This window comes from Sapajus apella, unplaced genomic scaffold (genome assembly GCF_009761245.1).
Source record: "Sapajus apella isolate SASKATOON/1434 unplaced genomic scaffold, GSC_monkey_1.0 scaffold40, whole genome shotgun sequence".
NCBI lineage: Eukaryota > Metazoa > Chordata > Mammalia > Primates > Cebidae > Sapajus > Sapajus apella.
The window spans coordinates 20,683,489-20,706,569 of record NW_022436980.1 but is presented as its reverse complement, the minus strand read 5'-3'; the positions used below and the strand labels follow the sequence as shown (position 1 = coordinate 20,706,569).

Sequence of the window (23,081 nt, the reverse complement as noted above, 5' to 3'; positions counted from 1 at the left end):
CCTGCCTGGAATTTGCTTTCAGCTGAATTCTACGCAAGTCCAGATTAGTTCCTGACAATGTTTAGGATGTCAAAGACAGTCAATGCTGGACAGTGACAAACAATATTGCCCCTTAAAACAAAAACAAAAGCAAAATCCACCAAAGTAATTATTTCCTTGGAAGGTTAATTGGCATATGCTAGTTGCTTATAAGTGAAATGTTCAATTATAATACATTCTTGTTTTATTTTTCTTTTTAGCCTGGTTTCCAGTGGAAAGAAGGCTTATGAAATTTCTCTGGCAGGCTATGCCCTGCTTAATACAATTTTTATTTTCCTTCTCTCAGTTGGTTACAACCAAATCTCTTAGAAAAACTTAAACCTAAGTAGAAATACATGCACCCTCTGAGTAGATATCTCTGAAGGAAATGCCCTCTCCCTTGACTCCAAAGGAAAATTTTCTCTTCTAACTGAAAGGAGCAGGATGATTATCCCACCACCATCAACCCCCTTCTTCCTTACCTTCACACAGCATCCACACAAATTCTCTTCATTTTGCAGAATTTCTTCTCATTTCCAGCCCACAAACAGCACATGCACTAACAGTTCATACCCAAATTTTCTAATTTGTTGTACTTCTCTGCTTATACAGCTGTGCATCTGTTTACCCCATTGTATTTGCCACATCTATTGTCTGGTTTTTATTGCAAGCTGCTGCAAGTGAAGGATGGAGTCTGTTTAACTTGCTTTGCACGACGCTGTGTATACATGCAGGTGGACACCATGTGACTGTCCTTGACAATAATGCTTCCTAACGTGACTGGATCATAGCTGGGCACAGTGGCTCACACCTGTAATCCCAGCACTTTGGGAGGCCGAGGTGGATGGATCACCTGAGGTCAGGAGTTCGAAACCCGACTGGCCAACATGGTGAAACCTTGTCTCTGCTAAAAATGCAAAAATTAGCTGGGCGTGATACTCCAGAGGCTGAGGCAGGCAAACTGCTTGAACCCAGGAGGTGGAGGTTGCAGTGAGCCAAGACTGCACCACTTCACTCCAGCTTGGGTGATGGAGTAAGACTCCATCTCAAAAAAATAAATAAATAATAAAATAATCCCGCAGATTAGCTAAAGTTGGAGAGAGAGGGGACTCAGTTTGCAGAATCTGTGAGTCTGTGTCATTGGTTGTTCCTCCTATATGTCACATACCAAGGTGATAATTGTCTGCCAGGAGCCATCAGGGCAGTGAGCAGTGTGGACAAGGTCCAATCGGCAGCTGGAAAACTGAAATCTAGCCTAAAATGCATAGAAAACAAAATTGCATTTATTTGCATGCTTTCCCTCCACTGTGACCCTTCCTTCTCTTGTGTATAAACCCAGTCTTGCTGGAGTTCTCAGCTCAGAGCATTGTCTGTCAGGACCCATTGCCATAAGGTTGTTAAATCTCAGACACACCCTGGAAAACTATCAAGTTCACAGTATCTTGTTTTTCTTATTTCTTTATGTTTACAGTCTAGAGAGAACAAAAGTTATTTTTACTAAGATGAATATTTCTTCTTTCCCACCAATTCCCATACGACTCCTTCCAACCTTCCTTTACATCAGTCTTCCTCACTCACCAAAGAAGACAGATAAGTCAATCCACATTTCTTAGTTAGGTTAAAAATTTCCAATGCTTTTTCACCTCTAGAATCTTCAAAGTTAGGTTTTCAAAGAATAAAATGATGGATGAAAACCCGCTTTGAGGGAAAGCACAGGAAACGACAGTTCATTTAATTCAACAAATATTTTCTAGGCATCAGTTATGAGCCACTCACTATGTATTGGCAAAAGAAAAGGGAACAAAAGATAGACTCTGGCTTCCTATAATATATTTGGAGGTGTGTGTCTATGTGTGTGTAATGAGTCAATTTAAGATTTTACTATATGATTTTAAATATAAGAAGATTGCTTTATTTTGGATTGTGGTGAGGATTAAATGATGTACAGTATGTGTAAAGTATACTTAATACAGAGCCTGGCAGGTAAGACATCCTCAATAAGCAATAGCTGTTACTATTACTGAAAGAGTCAGGCTTAATTTAGAGCAATTTTGTTGGGAGTCCTCTCTCTGGAAATCAAATTTTACTTTGGATTAAGGGCAATGTATTTTGACTGTTATGGGAAGAAGAGGAAGGAAGCATCCAAGAGCTGAATTCTCACTGGACTCTCTGGACAGCAAGACATTGCTGAGCTCACCCAATACCATGCAAAAGTTCTTCTCTTAGCTTCTTTTAAACATCATTTGAAAACTTTTCTTACTGCAAAGATGTTACACTTCTTCAAAGAGGCAGCACATCATAAAGTGTTTTGGCACAGAGCTCATTCTACCTGCTCATTCTACCAAGATTCTAGAGCATGTCAGAACCTTGGGCATATCCCAAACACACACAGCACATATTTTTCTCCTTCCTGCTGCCTCCTGCCATGGTCTAGCTCATGGTTATTCTGCAGGGCAAGTGACTACCAAAATACACTTGCAGTTTTTTGCATTTATTTTGAAGGTATGTAAAATGATTTTTAGAGCATCATTTTAATGATTTAGCTGTTACTGAATCAGTATAACAAATAATCTTAAACTGGAATCAACTTTTAGCCTCAGGAAAAACTAAGTCAAATTGTAGTCACCCAAAGCATTTCTTTTTAAAACTTGCCCAAAACAAATGGCTTTACCAGCCCTCTTCGCTAAACTATAATATTTAATTAATCAATTATTCAATTAATTAATTGTATGGTTAAATATATGAATGGATCATCATATAAATGTCAAGATAATTGAATACAAGAATGTCATAATATTATTAGCCCAAGCAAAGGAATCCACTTACTTCACTCTTTTTTGTTCAATTCAAGTTTTGCTCTATACTCTCAAATATCTGGATAAGTAAAAGAAGACTTCATGCTATATTCTCCTTTAATATTTACCATTAGAAAAAGCCTCAGTCTTTTCCGGACCTCTGTTATTTAGAAGACTTCTGACCATGTCTTGCATCACCATTATATTCTCAATATTTTATCCTGACTGAAGGTTCATCCAGTTGTTTCATTTGAAAAAAAAGCTAGAATTTCACCTTCCATATTTCCTCAACAAGGATGAGGAATTCTGGAAACATTTAATATATTTACATCTATTGCAAAAGTATCAGAAGGACGCATTAGAATGAAAATTGTATAGGTATTTTCTGTCAAACATTGTGACTTAAATTATAGTATGAGGGCCTAATTTTAGCTTACAACTATGGAAGTTTCTGCTCTCTAGCTCTCTAAGCTAATGTTGCTATTTCTCAAATTTCTTTACATATTGAAGTGTTAATTTGTCACTCCTACCTTCTTTATTCCAAACTAATAGACTCCAAAGATTTCATATATACTTTAGATATTTAGATGTTTTCAGTGTTTTCCTGTACCAGATTATTTAGGCTTGACTTCTTTGAACTTTGTAACCATTAAATATGGTCATGAGACCATTGCATGGGTTTTATTTAAAAAAAAAAAAAAAAGAAGGAAAATTAAGGTCTCTCTAACCATAATGTACCCAAAAGAAAGCCAGTGATCTACCAATCCAGACCCTTAATGGTGCCTTAGTACAGTCTTAGGGAACTTTTCCTCTTTCTAATTTATCAGGATTAGTTGTTACTTCAAAATTGATCAATCCTATTTCTATAGAAATGAATGTCACAATTCTAGAGTTTTATGAGACTATACAACCTTGAGTTTTTGTAAAATCAACAAAAGGCTTAAAGAGTTCCTTCAGATGGTTAAAGAAAGGGAAATGAGCCCTCCCCACCCCTTCCTCTAGCTCTCCAAGCATTATAAGAAGCATGAAACCAAATCAGATGTACTACTCTATGAGTAGGTAAGAATAGTTTAAAGGAAGCTCAAGATGCCTCACCCAATTGTCTTTTTCTAAATCCTCGCACTTTTATACAATGTAAATGTGCCGTTCCTATGGAAACCTTGTGCCCGATTCAACAGCATTTTTGGCCAATGAACATGTCATGCTCCAGACAACTGCTATGAATCTGTAAAAATAAAACACAGTATCCCTTAAAAACTTGAAACCAAACTCTGGGATGATGTTCAAGGGTTAAGAATAGGCAGTTCCTTTCTTTTCCTGATTCCTCATTTACCAATCTTCTCCTTCAACACTGCATGAAAGAATAGAGTCTTTCTTTCCATTGCCTTTACTCGTTTACTGCACAGTTGTAAGGATTAAATGAGACTGTGCAGATAACACAATTAGGAAGGAGCCTGGCCCAAAGGACATGTTTAACAAACATGTGTTTCCTCTTCCTTCACGAACCATAATAATGTGGTAAGCCTTCTTTGTGAAGGAAATTCAGAACTGGTGAAGATAGGCTATGTTGAAATGTATATCAAAACTTCTGCCTGATCATCTGAGAGAATACTACATACTTTTTGAAATGTTATGGCATATCTGTAAATAGCAATTTAGATGTTGAATCTTGTGATCATACCTGGCCACTGAGGCCCATTCACTAATGTTCCTGTACCCCAGGGTGAATGATAGAGGAACAGCTTGAACTCCCATGCACTCAATGGGAGACATCTCATTCTACAGGCATGTATTAAACAGTCTCAAAAAAAATGAAACCCTTTTTCAACACTTTCAGCACTGAAAAGGAAGTCTTTTTATTAAGACTTGTTCCTTATACAGTAAATAAATCACATATTCAGCAGCAATAAAAATATTGGTGAGCAGTGAACATTCTTCATTTCAAAGCAAGGAGCCTGTTGAGTGGTGATACAGTTTTTAAAGTACTGATTTGACAGGAGAGCTCCCATTGAACTCATGCAATAATTGTATGCTTTTGTGATTTTGTTTGTGGGCTTTTCTTTTTTCAAAATTGAAGCTATGTACTTAACTCTGATCAGAACCATCAAAGCCTTTGAAAATGCCCGTATAGTTTACAATTTCTGTTCTTTTTGAAAAATAATGTCATGCTGTTTCTTTTGTAGTGCTAAGTTCTGTGTTTCAAAAGTACAAAGAATATTTATTTATAAGAAGTCCAGTAAATATCTGTGGAATGCCTACCACGTGTCTGGCCTGGTTCTGGTTGCAAAAGATGTTACGGTACACAAAGCAAGTTTCCTGCTTTGGAGTAGCTGGGCAGAGAAGAAGCGTAGGTGTTGAGGCATACTAAAAATAAACAAAATGTACAATTAAGTAAGGAAGCTATCACTCTACTACAGAATTAAAGAGAATTAAAGATATATAAAAATGAGTTCTTAACTTTAGATTGGATGTTCAGGAAAGACCTTTTTGAGGAAGTGATATACAAGTGGAGATTAAAATAGTGAAGCATCCAGATAGCCATGCAGTGTTCTGGGGGGAAAGCATTATAGACAGAGGACCTGCAAAGCCCTAAAAGTAAGGATCGGCTCTCTGTTTTTCATAAGTTGAAGGCCACTGTGGCCCGGGGCTGGAGGATAAGAAGGGAGGGGCCAAGGTTGAAACGAAGGCAGAGTGGGAATAATGTGAGGCATAGCAGCCAGGAAGTAAGTTTAGATTCATTCTCAGTGCCATGTGGAGCTATTGGGCATGGGGAATGTGGCACAGAAGCAGGAGAATGACATAATCTGATCGTTTTTCAAAGTGCATCTAATCTGCTGTGTGGAGAGTAGAGCAAGAGTAGAAGTGTGTTTAAGGCAACTGGAACCATTGGAGGGATATAAGAAAGAAAATCAACTCATTAGTTTTTGTTTTGGTCTCAAAATCTGACTATAGTATAGAAATTGGACTACGGTAGAAAGGGAGGTATCAAAGGAGCCAGAGTGAAAAAACTTACAGTAAATTTGGAAAGTGGTATGAATTTGAATTCAGATGTGGAGATCAGATGGTGTCCTTGGTTTATAAGAGGAGACAACACTCATGAGAAATTATTATGCTTATTATTTATAAACCCACAAATATAAGCATAAAACTATTAAGGCCACATAACAAAATGGGAGTGATGCCTTTACAAGCTGAGACAGCAAGGCTTGTTAACAAACACCAGAGCTGGAAGGGGCAAGAAGAACTCTATTCTAGAACTCTCAGAGGAGGCATGGCCCTGCCAGTATTTTGATTTCAGACTTCCAGACTCCAGACTTGGAGAGAATACATTTTTGTTGTTTTAAAGCAAAAACTAAAAAACAAATAAACTATTATGCATTGTTATCTATAAATACGTGAATTCTTTTCATCATAACCATATTCAATGAAATAGGTAATTAGCTCATTCTCCTTATATGAAAGATCCAAGTCAAAGTGGTAAATCAAGTTTCCGAATACAGAGATATATTATTCCATTCTCATGCTGCTAATAAAGACATACCAAAGATTTGATAATTTATAAAGGAAGAAGGTGTAATTGATTCACAGTTCAGTATGGCTGGGGAGGCCTCAGAAAAATTACTACTATTATGGTGAAAGGGGAAAAAAACATGTCCCTCTACACATGGCGATAGAAAGGAGAAGTGCCAAGCAAAAGGGGGAAGGGCCCCTTATAAAACCATCAGATCTCATGAGAACTCACTCACTATCCTGAGAACAGCTTGAAGGTAACCGCCCTCATGATTAAATTACCTCCCCCTGGGTCCCTCCCATGACACATGGGGATTATGGGATCTAGAATTCAAGATAAGATTTGGGTGGGGACACAGCCAAACTATATCATTCTGCCCCTGGACCCTCCCAAATCTCATATCCTCACATTTCAAAACACAATCATGCCTTCCCAACAGTTTTCCAAAGTCTTAATTCATTCTAGCACTAACTCAAAAGTCCAAGTCCAAAGTCTCATCTGAGACAAGGCAAGTCCCTTCCACTTATGAGCCTGTAAAATCAAAAAACAGTTAGTTACTCTCAAGATACTGCAGGGTTACAGGCATTGGGTAAATACACCCGTTTCAAATGGCAGAAATTGGCCAAGACGAAGGGACTACAGGCCCCATACAAGTCAAAAATACAGCAGGGTAGCCAAATCTTAAAGCTCCAAATTGATCTCCTTTGATTCAATGTCTCACATCCAGGTCATGCTAATGCAAAATGTCAGCTCCTACAGCCTTGGGCAACTATGCCCCTGTGGCTTTGTAGGGTACAGCCTCCCTCCTGGCTGCCTTCATGGCTGGTATTGAGTGCCTGTGGCTTTTCCAGGTGCACAATGCAAGCTGTCAGTGGATCTACCTTTCTGGGGTCTGGAGGACAGTGGCCCTCTTCTCACAGCTCCACTAGGCAGTGCTCCAGTGGGGACTCTGTGTGGGGGCTCCAACCCCAAATTTTCCTTCAGTACTGCCCTAGCAGAGATTCTCCATGAGGTCCTCACCCCTGCAGCAGGCTTCTGCCTGGACATCCAGGCATTTCCATACATCCTCAAAAGTCTAGGCAGAAGTTCCCAAACCTCAATTCTTGACTGCTGTGTACCCACAGGCTCAATACCACATGGAAGCTGCCAAGGCTTGGGGTTTGCACCCTCTGAATCCATGGTCCAAGCTGTACCTTGGCCCCTTTCAGCCACAGCTGGAGAGGCTGGAACACAGGGTACTAAGTCCCTAGGATGCATACAGAAGGCCCACAAAACCACGTTTTTTTCTTCCTAGGCCTCTGGGCCTGTGATGGGAGAGGCAGCCATGAAGGTCTCTGACATACTCTGGAAGTATTTTCCCCATTGTCTTGGTATTAACATCCAGCTCCTCATTACTTAGGCAAATTTCTGCATAAGGCTTGAATTTCTCCCTAGAAGATTTGGTTTTTCTTTTCTATCACACCATCAGGCTGCAAATTTTCCAAACACTTAATGTTCTTCTTTCTCTTGAACACTTTGCCACCTAGAAATTTCTTCCACCAGGTACCCTAAATCATCTCTCTCAAGTTCAAAGTTCCACAGGCAGGTGCAAAATGTGCCAGTCTCTTTGCTAAAACATAGCAAGAGTGACCTTTACGCCAGTTTCCAACAAGTTCCTCATCTCCATCTGAGACCACCTCAGCCTGGGCTTCATTATCCATATCACTATCAGCATTTTGGTCAAAGCCATTCAACAAGTCTCTAGGAAGTTCCAAACTTTCTCACATTTTCCTGTCTTCTGAGCCCTCCAAACTGTTCCTACCTCTGCCTGTTACCCAGTTTCAAAGTCATTTCCACATTTTCGGGTATCTTCATAGCTGCATCCTAGTACCAGTACCAATTTACTGTATTAGTCCATTCTCACACTGCTAATAAGACATATCCAAGATTGGGCAATTTATAAAGGAAAGAGGTTTAATTGACTCACAGTTGATCATGGTTGGGGAGGCCTCAGGAAACTTACAATCATGGTGGAAGGGAAACAAACATGTCCTTCTTCACATGATGGCAGCAAGGAGAGTGTAAGTGAAACAGGGAGAAGCCCCTTACATAACCATCAGATCTTATGAGAACTCCCTCACTGTCAGGAGAACAGCATGAGGGTAACTGCCCCCATGATTCACTTACCTCCCTCCCACCAGGTCCTCCCCACAACATGAAAGGGTTATGGGAACTACGATTCCAGATGATATCTGGGTGGGGACACAGCCAAACCATATCACCAGGAAAAGTAAATGGCAAATCTAGGATTCAAAGCTTAGTCTATGTGTCCATACTAAGATTTTTCTGTTATGCTATGGTGTGCCCCCATCAAAATTAACAAAGGAAAAATATTTAAAATTCCATTATAAACAAAAAACAATATTCTATAATACAAATTACATAATTTACTTAACTGTAGTGATTGATATTTAGCTTGCTTCTATACTTTTACTCCTATAAATAGAAATGTAGTAAACATTTTCTGTATCATTGTACCTTATTTCTGATTATTTCCTTATCTGAATTCCTAGAAGTATCAAAGAATATAGATATTTTTTAAATTCTGGGTATATAATGTCAATTTATTTTCCAGAAAGTCCGTGCCATTTATACTCTCACTTAACCCAACCAACATTAAGTATATTTTCATCTTGGCTGATTTGATAACCAAAATTTTAATTTCATAGATTAATTTACACTTCTTTTCATTACTAATGAGGTTGAAGGCTTTCCAAAATGTTTATTAGCTTTTAATCTCTTCTTCTGTGAATTTAATTGCCTATTTTCCTATACAGTGTTAGCATTTTTTCTTGGTGATTTGTAAGAGCTCTTTATATTGAAAGGATACTAAGATTGTTAATTCTTGGAAACAACTTTTCCCAGAGTGCATTTCACATTCAGTTTTTTGACTTTTTATTTTAAAAATATCATAAATATAAGAGGGTATCCTCCAGCTATCTTTGCTGCATAATAAACCACATCAGAATTTAGCAGCATAAAACAGCAAATATTTTATATCACAATTTTAGGGGTCAGGAATTCAGGTAGGTCTAGAAGCTTTTTCTGCTCTCATGACTTACTCATCTGGCAACTGGTTGATCTGAAGGGCACAACGTGGTTTTACTCACATCTTTAGTACCCTGGCTGTGACAAAAGGAAAGCTGAGATTTGCTGGCATTGTCAACAGGAGTGCCTACAAGTGGCTTCTCCTGCATGGGTCTCCAGGTAGTCAGGCTTCTCATTTGGAGACTCAGGGCTCCAAACGACAATGTTCCAGTAAACAAGTTGGCCTCATCGTCTTCTGTGATCCTGCTGCAGAAGTTACATAATGCCTGCTCCACTGTGCTCAACTCATCAGTTCATAAGCTCTCCCAGATTCAGTGGGACAGAACACAGAGGAGAATCAAAAAATCTGGTCATGTTTTCAAACCTCCATCAGGTATAACTTCTTTAAGTAATAAAGCAAACTCCCCTTCACCTTTTAATTTTGTTCATGATATTTTTACCTGCAACTGGTTTTTAAGTATTTATATAAATTTATCTGTTTTTTGTTTCTTTCATTGCTTCATAATTCATTTTTAAAAATTATTTTGAAGTGTCTGTCTACACCCTCAAGGACATTACCAATTAACATATTTAGACCAATGACCTTTTGGTCTTCAAATACTTTAAGTACTAAGTATTGTATTTGCATTAATTTAATTTTTAATTCTTTTCATCCTTACATTTCCATCAGTGACATATTTGAAAATTCACCTAATAAATGCAGGTCAGATGAGACATTTAATTATGCAGTTGCTGTGTGGAGAAGAAAAAACAGATCTAACTAAATAATTCTTACTTACTACCGTGCCAAATTGCTGCTTCATTCTTCCAAAATTAACTGAAATACAACGAGTTACAGATTGCCTGTGTAGCTAATGGTTTCCTTTACTTCCTGCAATGTGCTTGAATATTGAATAATTTGATTCATTTCATAAACAGGCATTGCAGTACTCTTTCTCACAGTATTATGAGTAACAAAGTAAAAAAATTGTCGTCACATTGACAGCAACAAAAATGTCTTTTAATTAGAAATTATTTTAAAGACATTCTTCTGGATCATAGAGAGAAAAGAACCTCTTTTAAACATGTGTGGTAGACACTCAGTATTAAATGATGCTTAGTCTCAGGGTCGAAAAATGGCAATTGAGGCCTCCTCAGTTGTTTTTTTTTTTTTCCTTGTTTCCACTATTACACTTCAAAAAGCAGTTTCATCAGCTACCAAGATATGAGTCTGAAAAAGTTGTTCAGAGAGAAGTAAACTGAGTAAGATACAAATACGATACATGACACAGACATAACAGTGATCTTCACTGTTTGTGTTTATTCTATGTTATCTTCCCCTTGTTTTATTTTCATCATAACCAGAAAGAAAAAAAATGAATTTTAGAAGAAGAAAACTGAAAAAAACTCTTATTGTCTAATGCAGTTCATCACCATGAAGGATGGGCTGTATCTGGTTGTTTTCTTCAACAGTGTATCTCCAACACTAAGCATTATACTTTGCACATAGTAGTAGGTGCTCAATGAGTATTTATTGAAGAATGATATAAGAGAGGCACAAAAATCACTTATAGGCCTCTTCTGATATCCAGTCTGAATCTGGAGAGTTTTTTCATGGAGGCAACTATGTTTGTAGTATATCTCCTTTCATATCTGTCTGTATTTCCTGCCAGTCTTCTGCAAGAAGTCATACTATGTGAGAATGGACTGGAAAATTGAAGCTCCTGAGTCCGTTTACCCTCACTAAAGATAATTTGAGATCCCATGGCTTTCCAGAGGCAAAGGTCCTCAAATCGCCTATGGCTAAACCAAAGCTTATGTCTAAATATCCACAAGTTGAGTCGAAGTGAAGGATGCTGCCCTATCTACCCTTCAGGCTTGAACACGCATTGTGCAGCCTCTGTAGGGAAGACCACATGTGAGAGCCTGGGCCTTGTGCTTTAGGAACACTACTGCTTTACAGTCATTTCACAGCTAGAAGGCATTCAAGTACTTCTTCATTTTGTGTTGAGTACCAAGTACAGAGAAACTCTAGAACTACACAATATTATAGCCACTATCCACAGGTAGCTTAATTAACTCAAATTAATTAAAATTAAGTAAAACTAAAAGTTAAGTTCCTCCATCACACTAGCCACATTTCGAGTGCTCAGTAGCCACACATGACTAGCAGCTACCAGTTTGAATAATGCAAATAGGAAAAATTTTCATAATTACAGAAAGTTTTATTGGACTATGCTAGAATATACCACTTGAATCACATTTCAAACTAGCTAAATTTGATATTCAATTCTGCACTTATAACAAATACTGGCTTTCAAACTGATTAATTTATCTAAATGACTGAAGTTGTTTCTGTTAAAATCTTTTTTGAACAGTAAATGTAGATATTTCTTAAACAAGTTCCTGTGAAATACACAAAAACAAAATAGAGAATATCTATTACCCAAAACACAGAGTTAATATTTGAAATTCATTTCAATTGGCGAGAAGTCCCATATGATTTGTAAAAAGTCTAGGTTACAGAGAACTTACAAAGTTTATTCAACTAGTTAAATTTTGCCAAAAACTCAAATGAAAACATAAAAGTTTCACCATATTAAACCCCATCACACCTGATTTGATAAATAACCAAAAATAATTTATAACTCAAATATTACTATATATAAATTGATAGAAAATGTGTTGTTTAAAAAGTTCACTTTTCTTAAATAAAATTTTGTCCCTGAGGTATTAACATTTCTTCATAAATTTGCATTCTCTATGGCAAATGCCCAAATTCTTTCCAATTATCTTTAATCTGTATTAATGGAAATTGAATTGGTGAGAACTTATTACCAATTATATATAATATATATATATAATATTATATATTATATATAATATAACCAAGGAAAAGCAAGAAAAATGAACAATTTTTTGTTTACTTGGACCAAAACTACATATACATATAGCATATGCATAAAAACACACTAATGGCATTTTATGTATTTATACATTCCTGTTATGCAATTTCTCCTATGATCCAGAATAATACACTTTGATAATAATTCCATGTCTAATTGCCTTGAGTAAAAGCATCCTCTTTTTTCTACTTTAGAAGCTGTTGTGGAAGCAGAACAGCATCTGCTGAAGAGACAGAAACCAGCCCCAGGGGTGTTACAAGAAGGCACCAGCAAGGACATTGGTCTTGCATTCAGCAGTCCTGTCAAGTATAAATGTAAGTGAAGAAGCAACAGAGGGCAGGGCAGTGGTCTGGGTGGTCCACAGGTAAAGCCACAGGTCACTGTCCAGGAGCTTGACAAAGACCCCTGGCAGATGCTGAGTGTCTAGCCTGCCTGCACGTCCAGTCTCACATCCCCATCTCCATCGTTGCAAAAGCCTTGAGACCATCGCTACTAATATTAGGTTTTCAAATCTCCTGTAGTAAAATACATGTGCAGAGTGTGATCCTAGCTGATTTTTAAGTCTAGGCATGTTGAATAGAGTCTTAAAATAATCATTTCCATAGAACTTGACTAGGTATCTAAATGTTCACCAGATGCTAGGAGTTAGATTTTGCAGAGGAAAATTGCTAACTTAAGCTTCTTTTCATGATTCAGCAGAGGGTTTTGAGCAATAAAAAACCTGGAGGTTTGTAACATAAACAATTCCAGTGCAAATGGGAAAATTAAAATAATCTTATCATCTCTCAGTCGTATCTATATGTGTTTTTCTACCATTATCATATTTCTCTTAATTGGGCCAATTTTTTTTCTGGCTGATATTTTATAGTTTTAAGTTATGAGCTGTAATGAAGAAATGATTTCTTTCAGATGACTGAGGTGATATGTACTAAATTTTCCTAAAAACAATCTAGGATGAATGAAACAGAGCATATGACAGAAATAGTTTTATTCACATGTGGTACTGAATATACTCACAGCGAAAAATAATAATAACAGCATGCCAGAATCCCTTTTATTCCTTAATTGATCTCAATAGAAGCAATAAAAACATAAAGTACATCATTAACTTTCAAACTTTGATGGGAAAAAAAAACCACAAATAGCATCGATTTCTGACAAGTAGACATTATCTCATAGTATCCACAGCCATCCTATGCTTATTACTATTGCCTGGCTTAAGTGTGACTTTTGGACACACAACTCAATATTTCCTAATATATAATAGTACAATGGTTTTTATAGTCTGTTTAATTTTATTTCATAATTAAAAGAATGAATTGCTAAGATTCCCCAGATTTTTTGTGTTCTTGTTGGGGCGGGGTGAATACCTGAACAAAAGGAAAAGCACAGCATTTAGGCCTATCACTAATGCCTCATTGACCACATCCTGTCTAGAATGAATCCATTTAGAGTTCCTGGAGAAATGCAAATACATAAATGATTTTACTAAGGCATGACATTTTTTATATAGGTGCCACTAATTACTTTGGCTGGATTCCATCAAAGCCAGATGTTCTCCAAAGGAAATATTTATAATGCAAACCGAGTGAATAAAAAATATGTGTTCATTGAAGCAGCAGGTTACAGGACTTGTAGATGTCAGAAAAATGGGAAAGAGGCATGGTGTGGGTAACAGCCATAATGTCAGAGTAAGGCTCTGAACTCAACTAAGAGAAACTTTATAATTGTTGCAACCAGTGACAGGCTTGGCTTCTGAATTTCTTGTAATAAAATCTTACTGCCAAGGGCATTGATGGCTTCTCCCAGTAAAAAATTACAATAATTATATTAAACTAAATCATAAAAATGCAGAAGGTGGTTATTAAAGGGCAGAGGAGAGAAACTGCTTGTAAAGTTCTGGTGGAAATACCAAAAATACATTTTATTGAACTTTTAAGAAATTAAGCACTTCATTTTTAAACTAGGGTGCAAAAGCAATAAATGTAAAGGTTATTCAATAAACTATTTCGTTCAATAGTCAACAGCAATGATTCAGCAAGTAAAAATAAAAATTACCTTTATTTAACACAGTCATCAATTCAGGCAGGCCTGAAGCTTACAAATGACAAGCTTTTGAATGAAAATAACCAGCTGAAAGTTATTTTCTTAAATGAATTTTAATTGAAAAAAGAATAAAGAATTTTTTGAATGTATACCTTTTTCTCAGTAAAAATGGACTTGTTTTAACTTCACATAGCATAAAGCTCTTAATGTTTTATGTAGTTTTTTAAGTTCTATGAAGAAATTTATTTGAAAGAAATGTAGATAATGACCAAAAAATATGAGCACCATGACAGGCATTCAATTAAGGAAATGGAAATAGATCATGACAACTAATCTTTTACATTCCCTCCAAAGTACAGAATGTAACTTTTTAAACTATTTCTGAATAATCTAGAGTTCTCTTTCTGGTCTTTTTACCTTCCAAAAATAGAGATTCGTGAATCATAAAACACAGACATTTTGGTAGACAGATTCTATATTTTCCTCAGGTTAAATAACATACCCCCGAGTGACAATAATCATTAAAAACAAGCTTCTTTTGCTCATTAAGATACCTCATGTGCCTCACACATAGGATGTACTAAATAATATGGGTTAAGCTGAATTATTCTCATTTTCTGTTCAGATATTAATGTATCTCTTAGATTTACACTAGAGAGGTGGCGTCCCACACATGGGAATTAATGAGCTACATCTGTAACCAAAAATATCCATGGAAAACCTGTTGAATTGATCCATATCTGTTTTATTAATCAACCCCACTACGGAAGCGCTTTCTTGTGGTTGTGCTACACTTTGGAAATGAATAGAGTAGGGAAACCACAGTTCATTTTAAAAGTTGTTTGAAACTTTGAAGAACATGGGGTTTTATATTATATGACAGCAATAAACTTCAATTTTTCATGGCTGTAATTCTGAGTATATAAGTATATAAATATTCTGTACATATAATTTTACTGCAGCACATTATGACTGTGGCCAAGAAGACCCTTACAGTTCAATATGAAATGCACTTCTTACTACCACTGTCTTCCTTCCTCAAGTTTTTAAAATAAAAAGACTTTTAAAAGTAAAAATAAATTTTAAAACTAGCTTGGTATGAATAGCCTTTAGCTGAAGCAGATGGCTAGAAGTCAGGAGCCCCAGATTCTATCCTTCATTCTCCTACCAACTTGGAATGTGGCCTTGGGCAAGTCATGAGAGTACATCTACAATAAAAGAACTAATAATGCCTTACATGTGTATGGTGCTTTATGATCTAACGGAGCACTTTCACGTACAATATCTTATTTAATCTTCCCCACAGCTTCCTGAAAAGAGTACGACAGTTACTAACCACCTCCATTATAAAGAGTAGGAATTTGAGACCCAGTGAAACTAAATTGCTTTTTCATTGTCACGTCAATATCAAATGTCAGATCCAGGAACAGTCATAGTCTAAGATTCTGGGCTGGTCCTTGTCTTTCCTCTACACCACATTGCCACCCTCTGGCACCTCCAACAGTGGCAAAGCAGGAATGAATAACTGCCCTGTTCAATATGATAGCCACTAACCACATTCTGAGAGTGAACACGTGAAATCTGGCTTGTCTCAACTGAGATGTGCTGTGAGTGTGAAATATACACCAAATTTCTAAGACTTGGAATGAAAAACAGAATGTAAAATGTCTCATTAATACTTTATATATTGATTGCACATTGAAATGACATTTTTAATATGTTGAGTTAAATAAAATAAATATAAATAAATTAATAAATATTATCAAATATAGTTCAATAAAATTATTTCACCTGTTTCTTTTTACTTATTAATATGGATAATAAAAAACATAAAGTTGATATGTGACTCACATCATCTCTATGGGACAGCGCTGACCAGAGGATTCCATTGTTCAGAGCCCACATACTAAGTTCACAGCACTGGACTTGTTTATATACCTGGCTTGATGTGGCTGACACAAATTCCCTAAGACAGTATCAAACAGAGGGCAAGGTAGATTAGCATCAATGATTTGGGCATTCTCACACATCTTCCACATGCAGGAAAAAATCTGACTTCATTAGTTAATGCCCCAAATTGCTCATTCATTAAAAGGGTGCATTTTAGGCTGATATAGGTGACGGGGAGACGCAGACAGCAAACCACCATGGCATGTGAGTACATATGCAACAGTCCTGCAAAACTTGCGCATGTACCCCAGAACTTAAAAAGTACAATAAAATAATTTATTTAAAAAATAAAAATTTTTTAAAAAGAGTTCATTTTGTACCTGTTGAATACTTGAGAGACTTAGAAGTGAAAGTCCTATGGCAAGAACTATAAATTACATTTATGGCTCTATAGCACTCTATTTTCAAATATGTTCCCATTAAACATCATAAATGAATGAGATTGTAAACCGTTAGGTTGATATATACTATGTAAAATAATAATTATATATACCTTTGTTGTACAGTACATTTTATTCCACCTAACAAGTCTTTACGATATTTTATATATAATCTCTAAATAAATAGCTTAGTTCTGTTAGGAAACAATCTAACTGAAAGTCCTCAGGAAATAATGAGTTCTTATTTAGAAGAAAAAATATACATAGTAAAAACAGCAGATCACTAAAATCCACCATCTATTTGGCATTTGTTATGTGGGCTCAAGTATTATGCTAAGAGTTACACCAAGGTTCTCTCACTTCGCTTTTACAGGGCTTTGAGAATCAGCAACAGGGAACAGAACCAAAGGTCTTAACCACTACTGCTTATGCCAAAGCAATTTAAAATCATAACTCAACCTATCATTGACGGTATAAGAATATTTGGAATTGATTTCATTGTATTCAGTTAAATGCCACAAGCATCTATCTAGCAAATACAATGGCCCAGAAACAGTTCTAGACACAGAACTGTTTCTGTGAATACTGAGCAGTAAGACGAAAGCTCTACCTTCAAAGAGAGCACTGATTCGTAGGCTTACAAACATGTTTTTGAAAAATGCATACTTACGACAGCAAATAAAAGAGGAGTCACTATTCACGTTGTAAAGGGCTTCTTTATGTTCAAGTAGAAATCTTCACAGTGCTGTTCCTCCGTTTGTTAAAAATTTACCTATTGTTTAAACAGCAAAGGTCTTATGTAAAAAAAAAATTATGTAATATGAATTTCAGATGTTTGCTTTCCACCATTACACTCTCTTGGAAGAAGAGGTGCTGAAATAACCTTAAACCTTTTCTAGAACAAGGAGAGATGAAAACAAACAAACAAAAGGAACGTAAATCAAAATGGCTCTTTAAAAAAATCACAAAATAATGAAAACTAAAGAGTTTTATAACTTTTTATACAACAATAATGACAATGTGTTATCTTTGAAGGTAGAGATTTAAAATTATGCATATGAGTTAACTATATATTCATTTTTAAAGAATATTTCCAAATAGAATGCATAACTTGTTGCCAATTTCTTTTTCTTTCTTTCTTTTTTTTTTTTTTTGAGACAGAGTCTTGTTCTGTTGCCAAGGCTGGAGTGCAGTGGCATGATCTCAGCTCACTGCAACATCTGTCTTCTCGGTTCAAGTGATTCTCCTGCCTCAGCCTCCTGAGTAGCTGGGACCACAGGTGGACACCACCATACCTGGCTAATTTTTGTACTTTTAGTAGAGACAGGGATTCACCATGTTGGCCAGGCTGGTCTTGAACTCCTAACCTCCAGTGATCCACCCACCTCGGCTTCCCAAAGTGCTGGGATTATAGGCCTGAACCACCACATCTGGCCTCAGTTTGCTAATGTTCATGTTTATCTAGAATTAAATAAAAGGCAAATATTAATAGCCAACTGTGGGTGGCAGAATTTTAGACAGCATTGTGCCCTTATGTATACTATTTTGTAATTTTTTCAAAATAAACATATATTGCTTTTATAATTAGTAAACAGAAAAAAATATTGTAACTGACTCCAGAACGATAGCAAGTGATAAAGAAAAAATTATCCAGGGAGAGTAAAATGCAAATTTTGCTCTCAATCACACAATTTTTAAAAAATAACAATAAATGTAATAGGTTCTTCCTTCTAGGTGTTAGTGCTCTTTCTTTGATTCAAGATAAGGCAACCTATAGGCTATTCAACTTCTCTAGACAAGAAAGGTTAAAAATTGGATTGAGTTTTTAAGATTTTCTTGAGAAAGCATTTCCCCTTCAGCTATGAACATGAGTGTAAAGATCAAAGTTGTAATATGGGCAGGTAAAGCTGAAAACTGTTACTGTAGCAATCAGAAAAGCAGGGCACCATTAAAGTGTACCTCTTTCCCCTTAAAACATAAACTGGCCATCAATCATTTCTAATGGCATCTACTTAAAACTGGCCTTATTATTGGGTCCTAAGATGTGTAAAATGTCAGGTGGAAATATATAAACACATCTTAGAGCTGGTTAGAGTCTCAGTGATCCTAAAAAGTAAAACACAGAGCTATTTTAGAGATGCCATTTAAAAATTAATGGAGAGAGATTTGGTCTTATAATTTCTTCCATGAATACTAAAATTTTACTATAAAGAAAACTCAGAAATGAGTTATATGTGCTATTTAATCATTAAATCATAAATTCACAGACTCTTAGAGATGAAAGGAGCCTTCTAGATTATCTCCTCCAATTTCAATATTTTGCAGATGAGAAAGTAGGAACAGAAAATTTATTTTCTCAGGGCTGAGCATGGTGGCTCACACCTGTAATTCCAGCATTACAGAAGGCCAAGGCGGGCAGATCACCTAAGGTGAGGAGTTCGAGACCAGCCTGGCCAACATGATGAAACCCTGTCTCTACTGCAAACACGACAATTAGCTGGGCATGGTGGCAGGCACCTGTAATCCCAGCTACTTGGGAGGCAGAGGCAGGAAGAATTACTTGAACCTGGCAGGTGGAGGTTACAGTGAGCCAAGATTGTGCCACTGCACTCCAGCCTGGGTGACAAGAGTGAGGCTCTGAAGAAAAGAAAAGACAACTTATTTTCTCAGGAAAAAGCAAAATCACTCAAAAATATCTTAAGGAATCCAGAACATCTGGAATCTTACCTAGGAAAAACTAGATATTTTGAACCCTATCAGAACTTTAATTATAACTCAAATTTTTAGTTTGGTTATGGGCAGTCCTATAAAATGAAGGAAAGACGCTAACATTGACTGCAGAAAGCACATTCACAACAAATACTTATAAAGTTAAAATCAAAAGTAAAACAGACCCATGATTTCAGACCAGGTTATTCATTCATTACTCAGCTTCCTTTCTTTAAGGAGCCAAACAATTGAATGAGCTTTCCTAGCCATTTTTAAGACACAGTTCATCTATTATCATGAAAAACTGGCTACTTCTAAAGTGCTGATATGCTGAAGAATAATGGGACATTCATTCTTTGGGTTCGGAAATCCAAATTATTGTCAAAATCCTCCTGAGTTTATGCATTTATGAAAATATGCTTGTAATAAAATTATATACATTAAGAATATGCTCCTCAGCCCCTGCAATACATACTTACTTTGCATTATGGACATCCTGCAAGAAGTAAACATGGAACCTCTTTTTCTAAATTCAATCTTGGCCTAAGAAATGGAAAATAGTAACACTTGATTTTAAGAAAACTAGCACTGTGTAGGCATGTTCACTGTCATCTGTAAAATAGGGATAAGAGTAGACTCTTGCAAAATCATTTAAGAATTAAATCAATAATAATATAAAAGGCTTAGTGCAGGGCTTGGCTCATAGTTAACATTTAATAAGTCCCAGATAGTAGCAGTAGTAGTAGTAATATGATTATTATTTATTACATGATCACTCCTCCACTACACCCTTCCCCTGAAACAAAACTCTTGTGACCCCCACACTATTTCATGGCTCCACATGCTTGTACATTCTGATCCCTCTCCCCAAATGCCTTATCCTGACTTCTACATCTGCTGAACTCCTGCTTAGCATCCAAGGTCAGCTCCAAAGTTCCTTCCTCTTGCCTGTGTTACCTAATCCACCATTGCACTCAGCTGTTTCTCATGGCATCCTGCATGTATCCCTCTCCTATCAATTGGGATGACGACTTTCACTTGATTCTCCCTCAGGTCCCCCACGTGCCCCCCATACACATGCATGTACACATATGCACACACTCTGGACTGCAGTGAATTCATCATGCTCAATTTTGTATCACCATAGAAATGTCTGTTGAAATGAACAGACTCTGAGGCGGGCAGATCACCTGAGGTCAGGAGTTCAAGACTAGCCTGACTAACATGGTGAAACCCTGTCTTTACTACAAATACAAAAATTAGCAAACTCCTGCATAAATAAAGTATTTTTTAATTTCATGAGTAGATATCAAGGTAGAATGGGCACCTAGTGGCCTCAGTTTAGAGTGAGAGAAGGGGAGATGGACATACGAGGAAAGCAGGGACATGGAACTCAACAACCCTGAAACCCAGCTCTGCCACACGCCTACTGCTATGACTAGTAAGTCATTTAACTTACAGGGACCTCAGTTTTCCTTCTCAGTAAAATGGGAGGATTGGGCAAAATGTTCTTTGAGGACCCTTCCAGCACAAACTTTATATATGATGCTAAACAATGGTTTATCTCAGTGGTTCTCAAACTTTAGCAGACATCAGAATCATCTGGAAGGAAGTCTTATTAAAATACTAGTCAGCAGATCTGATGGGACCCGAGAACTTGCATTTTTAACAAATTGCCAGATGATGGTGAGGCTGCTGGCAGGGGGACCACACTTTAAGAACCACTAATTGATCTTCTTGACACAGGATCCTGACACCGTCCCGTTGTTATCTGGTGAAAGGCACTCCTGAAATGCAAATTTATGATACGATGCAGGCGGGTAAACCCACACTTCTGTGAGGCTGCCACCAGAACTAGGTGCCTATGGGTGAGCCTCAAGGGTGTCCACAGAATGAAGATTTACTGACTGGAGTTTTGTTAAAAGCTCACTTTGTGGGAAGGAAACTCCCTGACTTCTCAATGCTACAGGGTATAGAAAACTTTAACACCAGGGTTTAGCTGCTGCAGCTAAAGTCGTATGGATCACAGTTGCCATCTAGTGATGACTTTGAATTATTGCACCAAGAGACTACAGAACGAAATGCTTTTTCATTTAGAGACTGCTTTTTTTTTTTTTTTTTTAAACACAAAACTGTTCAAAATGAGAACTCTTAAGGGTAAACTCTAATGTGCTCTGGTCTTATCTACATTTATATCTGAGTACTATGAAAATAAACACATATATAGTACTTACTATGGGCTAGGCATGGTTCTATGCTTTATATATGTTCAATTATTCACAGCAATCCAATGAAATAATACAATGTTTCCCATTTTGGAGACAACAAATAAAACTACAAATGTACAAAGCAATTAAAAGACTTGCCTGAGGTTCAAGAACCTAGACAGCTACTGGGAAGATACTACACTAACCAGTCTTTCTTATATCAATTTAAAACATAGTTGCTGAAACAATTAGTACCTGTAAACAGTTGTCAGTTCCAGATATGGGTCTGCAAATTTTTATTAATTACAAACTGGATAAATGAATTTTTTCTGATTCTTTCAAATGAAATCAGCTCATATGCAATAATTAAAGAAATGTTTCTACCTACAGGGAGCCAAATGCAACAAAATGAGCACCAGCTTGGATTAAGATTTGGAATCATTTTTCTACCTGCTGTACAATGTTAGACAAGTCGCTTAGATCCACTTTTTCATCTATGAGATAGAAAAAATGAGAACATAGTTTACATAGTTTTGTAACTCCCAGAGATGTGGTTTGGGGGTTCTGTAAAAGCAGATTAAATTTTAGAGTAGCTGCTCATGTTATCCACTGAATGTGATCACAAGTGCAAAGATATTCTTTTTGGTGTTTTTTTTTTTTTTTTTAATTGTCTCTTATGTGTGAAAGAAGCAAGGTAAGAAGATTTGATATCCTGGTCTATTGTCCATAAGTGCTAGCAGTAAATAATCACACTCATGGTGTTTGCGGGAAAATTAAAGAGATCCATCAGAAAGATACACATTTCCTTTATTTTCCTGAATATTGTACTTGGCCTGTGCTCCTGAACTGTGCACCCCTGCCTGTTCACTGTCTTACAAGGGTCCTCACCCAAGAACTCCTACAGAAAGATCACATATTTGCCAGTGGATTGAGGTCCGACACTCCTCACTGTTTTATCAGAGATCTTCTTGAATTTAAAAACCAGGTCCCTGATAATCCTTTTAGTGCCTTACCTAAAACGTCTCAGTTACCAAACAATTTCTTATCTCAATAGACCAAACCAGAGTTATCAAACCAAAGCACTAGAGGTTTCTTTGCACCTGTATATGTATAACATGCTAAGATTGCTGGGATCAAGATTCATGGTAATAAAGGAAAATAAACATACAGTCACAGGAATAATGGGTAACAATTAAAATATGGTACACTAGGCCGGGCGTGGTGGCTCACGCCCATAATCTCAGTATTTTGGGAGGCCGAGGCGGGCGGATCATGAGGTCAAGAGACCGAGACCATCCTGGCTAACATGGTAAAATCCCATCTCTACTAAAAAATACAAAAATTAGCTGGGTGTGGTGGCGCACGCCTGTAGTCCCAGCTACTCAGGAGGCTGAGGCAAGAGAATTGCTTGAACCCAGCAGGGGGAGATTGCAGTGAGCTGAAATTGTGCCACTGCACTCCAGCCTGGTGCCTGGTGACAGAGCAAGACTCTG

At 36.9% G+C, this 23,081-nt stretch overlaps 1 protein-coding gene across 2 annotated transcripts in view; it reads left to right on the top strand.

Annotated features, from left to right (window-relative positions):
* The window catches only part of COL8A1 (collagen type VIII alpha 1 chain), a 153,972-nt gene that overhangs the window by 87,895 nt on the left and 42,996 nt on the right, over positions 1 to 23,081 (top strand). For both annotated transcript variants that reach the window (XM_032299353.1, XM_032299354.1), the window contains exon 2: positions 12,491 to 12,610. The gene's annotated coding sequence lies outside the window, so the exon portion shown is untranslated. The remainder of the gene's footprint in view (positions 1 to 12,490; positions 12,611 to 23,081) is intronic.